Source organism: Lycium barbarum, chromosome 5, assembly GCF_019175385.1.
Source record: "Lycium barbarum isolate Lr01 chromosome 5, ASM1917538v2, whole genome shotgun sequence".
NCBI lineage: Eukaryota > Viridiplantae > Streptophyta > Magnoliopsida > Solanales > Solanaceae > Lycium > Lycium barbarum.
The window spans coordinates 125839600-125848622 of record NC_083341.1 but is presented as its reverse complement, the minus strand read 5'-3'; positions in this window follow the sequence as shown (position 1 = coordinate 125848622).

Sequence of the window (9023 nt, the reverse complement as noted above, 5' to 3'; positions counted from 1 at the left end):
CTATTTTTAGAAGCTGGGAAAAAATAAAAAAGTAAAAATTTTATGATAATGTATTACTTCGCAACTTGATAATTAAAATAGTAGTAATTAATCAGTTATCACATGTTAAATTACAATACAATAATATTAAAAAATATCCATGCTGCCATTTATTTTAACTTAACTAAATCGCCAATAGAGTTAGCTAACCTAGCTATGATAAGACATATAAAGGCCAACCTAAAAAAGTAAGGACCGCTACAAAATATAATACGAGTATAGAAGATTCGGTAACCCACTTCTCAGCATATATATGGACACAGATTTTCTGTTCTTTCTAGGAAAGTTCCTTTGAAGGAAAATATTCCCCTACGTGTACAAAACGTTTCGTTGTTTGCCTTTTGGCTCTTCGAAATGTACTACTCCTTCCGGATTAAAAAAAATAAAATCTACTTAGTTATTTACACATCTTTTAAAAAAATATTAATTTTTAAATAAAATATGTAATTTAATTAAATTATTCTAATTAAATAGGCATTGGGATTTAATCGTATAACACTTAATAGGGGCAAATGGAAAACAATATTAATTCTTTCTTGATTTGCTAAGTGGACTCTTTTTTTTACCCAAGAAAAAAAGGCTAAGTGAATTCTTTTTTTGATCCGGAGGGAGTAGTATATTGTTAGATGTGACATTCAAGATTTAAAGTTCCTAAATTTAAGATTTGAATTATTATATTTTGAAATAATAAATTTTTATACATGAGCGGATTTATCCCGTACGCATCTGAAGAATAACGGCTGCGAATTTTCTTGTCATAGTTTTTTTTAATAGCAAATAGAATTTAAAAATAAATATAAAACTTAGACATTATTGATTTTTACCGCACACATGTCCCGAATATATCCGCCTCAATTCATGAACCTGGTGAAAGTGACACGTCAACAATGACAAAGTCAGTCTATTGTTCCCTTCAAGTACGGGTAGGCGATAAGTTCGATTTAATCAAACTTCATTTTAGCTATTTCGATTTCAATTTTTTAAGATAGACACTGAACACTAAATTAAATTAGTTTGGTTTGATTTTTTCGGTTTAATTTTTTAAAATTCAGTTCAGTTCGATTTTGATTTTTTAATTCGTTTTTTTGATATGATATTAGAAGCGATTCCATTTACATTAATTCATATTCTCAAAAACAATAAAACATAAAACTAATAAATTGAAATTAAGATCAAACAAACAGGATACACAAGAACAGAAAATCATAACCATGATATAGGATTACTAGGTGTTATATACATACCGCAAGAATAATTAAGAAAACACATGAAAGACATGCATTAATCCTAAAGATACATCCTAGTCACTTTTCTTTATTAAGGATATTTGATTTTCTTAACTAAAGTGAAAAATTAAGGATACAAAAGCAAAAAATGACTTGTTACAATTGGGTTTTTTTGGGCTTAAATTTAATGGCTTGGACTATTTTAATTTTTTTGGGTAATGTATTAAATTTCGGTGGACGTTCGATTTTTCGGTTTGGTTTTATCAAACTTCGATTCGGCTATTTCGGTTTTGGTTTTTGAAAGTGGACACCAAACATCGAATCAAACTAGTTCGATTCGGTTCCTTTCGTTGAAGTTCGGTTCGATTTTTCGGTTTTTGATATTTACGCCCACCCCTACCTTCAAGTCCTAATGTTTGATTACAATATTTTTATTCTTTGTTATATTTGAATAAGAACACCGTTGTTGACAAATCAGAGTCTTCTTCGAAATTAAACATTGATCAGCACGGGATAACGGTTATAAAAAAAACACGTAGAATTAAAAATTGACCACAAACAAAATACGAGTAAAAAGCATCTGCTCAAAAAAGGCGTCATGCACTAAAAATTCTCTGTAGATGCCAACTTATAACATTCTCCCATTTGTATTTGTACGATGGAATTTTCCCTACAAAGAAAGCTTCTTTAATTTATTCTTTTAGTGCCACGTAAAATGAAATAAAGGAGTATTAACCTTTAGTGGTCGTTTCGTACGCGGACAAAATTATGCTGGGATTATAGTTCTGGAATTATAATTTTGGGACTAAATAATCTCTGGATTATTTAGTACTTGTTCTTTATTTGGTTCATTAGATTAAAGGTGGGATATATCATGTATATTCCAAAGATGTGCTTAGTATTAGTTACACCACCTAGGAAATGGGATAATATTATCCAAGATTGGCGTATAATTTTATACCGGGACTAATTAGTAACTCAAACCAAACATGATATAAATTTAACCCAAAAAATTAATACCGGTATATCTTGCCTTATGCCATCTACCGAGAAATTAAAGATGCAACAAGTCACGTGAATAACAGTAAAATAAAACTATATAAAAAACCAAACTCAACAATATGTCAATTTTTCTATAACAGCTTAAAAAGACAAATTAGAATGGCCAAGAGAAGTATTAAGCAATAATAAATGAATTGAATTAATTTACATTAATTAAACACTGCTACTAAAGAGTAGAAGTAGGAGGAAGATCGGTAACCGACTTCTTAACGTGTGAAGGCATATTTTATATACTTCCTCCGTTTCAATTTATGTGAACCCATTTGATTGGGCACAATATTTAAGAAAGAGTAAATACTTTTGAAATTTGTGATCTAAAATAAGTATTGAATATTTGTGTGGCTGTAAATCATTTCATAAAGTGAATTTGTTTTCAAATTAGGAAAGAAATCATCATTTTGGTATGGATTAAAAAGAAAATAAGTTCACATAAATTGAAATAGAGAGAGTACTATTTTTTAAGGAAAGTTTCATTTTGAAAAAAAGTTTCCCCTTATAAACAGAAGATTCTTTATGCTTTTCTTTTTCACTTCAACACTCTTCTGGAACCGACTAATTGTGTTCTCTTCTTATCTCAATTCTCAACTTAAATTACCATTTTCTTATTCTTCTTTAATTTAAATAAGGAAACTTCCTTGACAAGTAATTAGATTGTTTTGAAATAATGAAATATCTTACATATATTATCTCTTGCCCATATTATTTGTTATTTAAACTTCTTATATGAAAGATATTTAATCTTAATGTATTGGTCTAATAAATTATATATTTCCTTAAATTAAAGGTCTCATTTATTTAATTACAATTGAAAGAAAATAAATTTTTCATTTTCTAGAATGTTAAATAATAGGTTTATTTTGTCAAAATAACTAAGTTTTGGACGGGAGATGGTATAGTGGATTAATATCACTTTTGATCCCTCAATTATTAATAATTCTGATTTTATCCATTGTGCTATCTGACTAAGCATATTTAACACTTAATTATCTAAATGTGCATTTATAATATCTTTGCTTGTAAATATTCACAAATTCTCATAATTATAATTATTCCACCATTTAACTACCCATATATTACGTTGAGTTTGTACTTGTACTCCACATTTGAAGGTAACATACTTCTATAAATACTTGCAATATAATATATTTGCTACCTAAATTGAAGGACTAAAAGCTCACATTTAATTGATCGAATGTTAAAAGCGGTGAGTCATATTTCACAAAGATCAAAATTAAATTCAGTAATAATTGAGGGACCAAATATGGTATTATCCTACTATAATTATGTTGCGATTATAAAACAGAAATAGATTTTTTGGTTGCTTAAGACAGAAATAGATAACACTAGTGGGGTCGTTTGGTTCGAAACAAGTTATCTCAGGATCACTTCTCCTATGATTACTTATCCCGCGATTAGTTATTCCACCCTTGCACAACGATAAAATAACACTACAATCCCAAGATTAGTTATACCACGATTTTATCCCAACTAATCGTGGGATAAACTTATCTCAAATTTAATCCCGTGATTATTTATCCCTTACCCCTCGGACCAAATGAGCCTTATCTAGCATGGAAAGCTAAAGCCAAACCATGCAGAACCCAAAATTGACCACAACCATAGTAATATTACTCCCGCTGTCCTAATTTATGTGATACTGTAGACAGTGAAATTTTAACGGATTTGAAATGGGACTCTACAAAATGAGTTCAATCCATCTTCAAACTCCGAGGTAGATTAGGATTTTTTGGAGGCTACTCTATGATAAACCCTAGCTCACGCCCATATAAAGGGACACATATTTCCTAGGAAAGGCATCTCAAATATCTCATAAACTCATGCATATTCACAAAGAGGTCAATATGTGTCCGTATATTTCTTGACAACCAAATACTTCAAGAAGATCCACAATATCCTTTCGTGGAGATCAAATACATCCCAAGAAAGTCTACACATCCAAATCATCCTATGTTCGAGAAATACGCTACTAACAGCTCTCAAATTATGGAGAATATTTCGGAGAGAAGAATTAAGGGAATAAATAGATTTGTACCCAGAATCTTGATAAATGAAACCACTCTTTTTATTTATTTTGTGATTGCCGTTTATTTTCGGTATCTTGAGAAAATTTGTTGCAAACAGATACAGTTCGGATTTCGAGAGTCAAACCTTTTATTTTGACAGTAAATTCGGATATATAATCTTTAAGATTTTTTAAAAATAATTTACATATTTAGAACTTACATATAAACTAGAGTACTATAAGTCACAATAATTAACAATATAGAATATTTAAAAAGTGTATGAATAAATTGCGGTAAAGTTTTTTCCTGTTTGACTCTCCAAAAATAAAAAGTACTCCCTTTGTCGCAAAAAGATTGTCTTAGTTTGATTTGATACGGAATTTAACAAATTAAGAAAGTTAAAATGTGTGATAAAAAATAAATCTTAGATATTAATGTGACCGTATTAAACAAACACGTCATGCACTAAAATTCTCTGCTGAGATAACAACTTTATCTAAAGTAAAGTTCTCCCATTTTTGTTCTGGAATTTCCCCTTTCAAAGAAGCTTCTATAAAGTTATTCCCACGCCAGCTTTAAAAAGTTTACAAAGTCAGATTTTTAATCTCCCACACGTTTTGTCAAAAAAGTTGATAACAAACACGCCATCCGTCTAATTCGTTTATAAATAGGATCAAACTCCCCATATCTTCGTTCTCATCACATCCCAAAACAACATAGGATTCAACCACCAAGTTATATAAAATCCTTCTGTCTATTTTCATCTGTTCCTAAGTTAAACTTTTTTGGTTCAATTGAGGATTCATTCATTAATGGCTGGAAAAAACAACTACACAGTGTACAATTCGAACGAGACATCATGGGCAGATCAATGGGATCCAGAGCCAGCAAAATATGAGTACACAAGTTTCGACAAGAAAAGTACTGGAAATAATGGTTCTTCCAAGATTTCCAGTAAAGTTGGAGACACTTTTGGGAAAACTAAATCTGTAGCATCAACAGGGGTTAAGAAAGTAAAATCAGGTGCCACATCTGGTTTTCAATGGATTAAAGACAAGTGTCATAAGCCTAACCAAGAAAAGCTCGGCCAAGCATCACGGTAGCAGAGTCATAGGGCGCTAAAGAGCTGAGAACGACCGCACACAGCTTACCTTGAATTCTTCTTGCATTAGGACTATTACTTGTTAGAAATAAAATTGTTTCATTGATTGTTATATGATACTATATCCATTAGTTTTATCATCCTTTTTTTTTTTTTGTTTGTTTGTGTATATTAAGTTTTGAAGCATTAACAAGCCTTGTTTTTTCATTTCCCTAGTGTCTCTGATGTCTTAATAATACCTTTGTTTATTCCTTCATTCATTTTTTTTATTCATCTCCAATGAATAATTAAGCAACTTGTAATAGATCGGATCCAGCTCCTATCCAGAGTGTCTCCTGTAATTCACTTGTTTTGACGTGTGTCATCTATTCAATAAAAAAAGTAGGAAATCAATATCTGCTGGAAATTTCACTTGATCAGTTTTGAACCACGTTATCACGTCCTTAGTCTTCAACTAAGCGCACGTGCGGCACTTGACAACTCGCTCACGTTCTTACACAACTTGCTCACGATCTTACTATGCCAAGTCAGCCTAGATTACTATACTCAAGATCGCTAAGGGAATAGTAATTGAGAAAGACGAGAAATTTGCTAGAAGGAAGCTTTTTGTATTAGAGAGGACTTGTGATTTTTGTTTGATGGTTTACAAATGAATGACCCTCCAATTTATACTACTCACTTAGGGATTAGTATGTAAATAATAATTATTGTACAAGTCCCTACATATTTATAAATAAGCGCTATTTTGAAAATCTCTACACAATTAGAATATTCTAAGGACTTTCCATATAATTCCATAAGGTTCTAAAATCTTCCATGAGAAATCTCCATATTTCTCTAGAATCTTCTCATATAAGCTAACCTCCTTTCTATGTAATCATCCACTTAAGCTTCCTACATGGCAAAAATAATTCCATGTGGCGCATAAGTGGCATGATGACATGGCGGGTCATCACAATGAGCACCAAACTTGATTTATGCGCTTGTACTAAGCTTACAAATCCTCAAAATAGACCGTGAATACTCGAAGATATATCGTGTCTTAACTACTTGTTACTTCATTTATGTAGAACATTGAAGAAAATTAAAATTTTCATGAATCCTGAATTGGAGAATCTGACCTTAATTCACATGGTACTCCCAATCTACGTCCCCCTCAAGTTTAATAGATAAAAGAGGTCCCCAACTCGTCTCCAGTGGTGGTTCAGGCGAATAGAAGTTGAGATGGAATTGAAGTATATTTATGCAACCAATAGGCCGCCTGACTAGAGAATTTTTGCTGAAAGTTTGGATAAAAAAGTTAGTGTTTGTCCTGGCTCCCAAAAATAATTTTATATAGGTATTCTGCAATGTTCCATTTTCACCTTATTAGTATATTCCTATCTTCACTTCTCTTTTTCTCTTTTTTTTCATTTTTTTTCATTATATTTAAATTATAAATTTGTTGCGTAAGGTCCTATTGAATGAACTAAAAGTCCGGCAAAGGAGATGCATCCATATTTTTTTTTACAAATTTGGCCCAAAAAAGAGAAAAAACATCATTTCATCTCTGAACTTGGCACGAAAACTCACTTTAGCAACTAAACTTAAATTATATTCATATGCCCCCTTAACAACTTATGTTTCAATTATTTCCACCCTGAAAAAAATAATACCACTCACAATATGTGAGGTGTATTACACTCGCGCCACGTCATTGCCATGTCAAAAATTACCAACTCTTTTTTTTTATTTTTTTTTATTATTTTTTCTCTTTCTTCTTCTTTCTCTCTTTTCTCTTTCTTCTTCTTTCTCCTCATTCTCACCACACTTGCACCACTACCACCACCGCAGCCACCACGCCACCACCGCCGCCACCACACCACCACCACCACCATAACCACCACCTCCTTAAATCAACCCAACTGAAAAATTCCATCTTTGTCAAAGATTTTCTTTTATTAATCATATTTCAACCATAACCACCACCACCGCAGTCGTCAACCTTCCCCACCACCGAAGCGACAATAATTTCCACAGACCATCTTCTTCCAATTTTACTTCTACTTCTCATTCAAATCACCAAATTAAGAGAACTCACAAATTTTGGACTGAAATTCGGATTGGTATCAACAACAAAAAAAAAGGGGCGGCGGGGGGTATCAACAAAAATCCACCTGCAATTTCTTCATTGCAATTCGTGCAATTTCTTCAATTTCTTCATTGTTGTTTAGAAAAATAGAGACGATAACAGAGGTTTTTCCCAATTTCAATAGCATACCCACTTCCACTCTCCGCAAGCTTGCCGCTTCTTCAAAAACTTTCAATGTCATTTTTCAAATTTGATTCGAAAACTACCAGAAACGCATAATTCATTGTTGTTAAACGATGAAGAAATTGCACGAACTGCCCTTCAAATGGACAACAATGAAGAAATTGCACGAACTGCCCATCTTCATTTGCATTTTGTGTTCACATTAAATTAAATAAAGATATGTTTATTTACCCATTTATAGATGCAATATTACTTTTGCTCTCTTCAATTTATCTAGAAAAAGAAAGGAGAAAATTTTTTTTAAAAAAAAAAAAGAAGAAGAAGAAGAAAGAAGACGAGGAAGAGAGTAGCAACGTTTTGGAGGATGGAAAAGAAGGAGAGGGAAGGAGTGGGTAGGTGGGGTAAAGGTTTAGGGGCCATGGGACCCATTTTTTATTATTTTTTATTGTACAATATACACACATCAGTGGCCCTTCTTATTTTTATGAAATTTATGCACATGATTTTTTTTTTGATTTTTTTTGCCACATCAGCATTAGAGGTGAAAAATAATTGAAACCTAAGTTGTTAAGGGGGTATATAAATATAACTTAAGTTTAGTTGTTAAAGTGAATTTTGCTGTCAAGTTCAAAAATGAAAAGATGTCTTTTTTCCCCAAAAAAAGATGGTCCAAAAAATAATGAACTTAAAAAGTTTCTTTTTAAATATTGTATTTCAACCACGTGGCAACACATGGATCTCATCTCCATTAGGTGAGACTAGTTAGGGGGTAATCAATAAAAATTGTTAAGTGGGGATAACCAAGACAATGCAAAGTTTAAATATGCCCCGAATAAAACGTGTCAAATTTAGGGGCAAGGCTTTAGATATTTAGGCTTTTTAAATCAAAGTGTTAATGACTACATGAATTCATGATATTTCTACGGGCCTATTCAATATTTTAAGATAAGTACCCTAGTACAAAGTGGTCATGTAAGATCTAAATTTGATAAATTCAACCTTTAAATTTTTACCATTAAATTAATTGCATTTTTGAAATTATAGGTTCAGTATTTTTTTTTCCTTTGAATTTTAGTACAGTAATTGTTTATATATATATATATATATATATATATATATATATATTTTTTTTTTAAAATGTTTTTATTACATAGGGGGTAGGGGAAGGGGAAATGAGGAGGGGATTACAATGTGGAGATTCGAATCCTCACCAACAAGGTGAAAGTTCAGGTAGCCAACCAACTGAGCTACTAGATCCCTACTATATATAATATATATAATATATATATATATATATCTGTGCCTCTTAGTTTTTC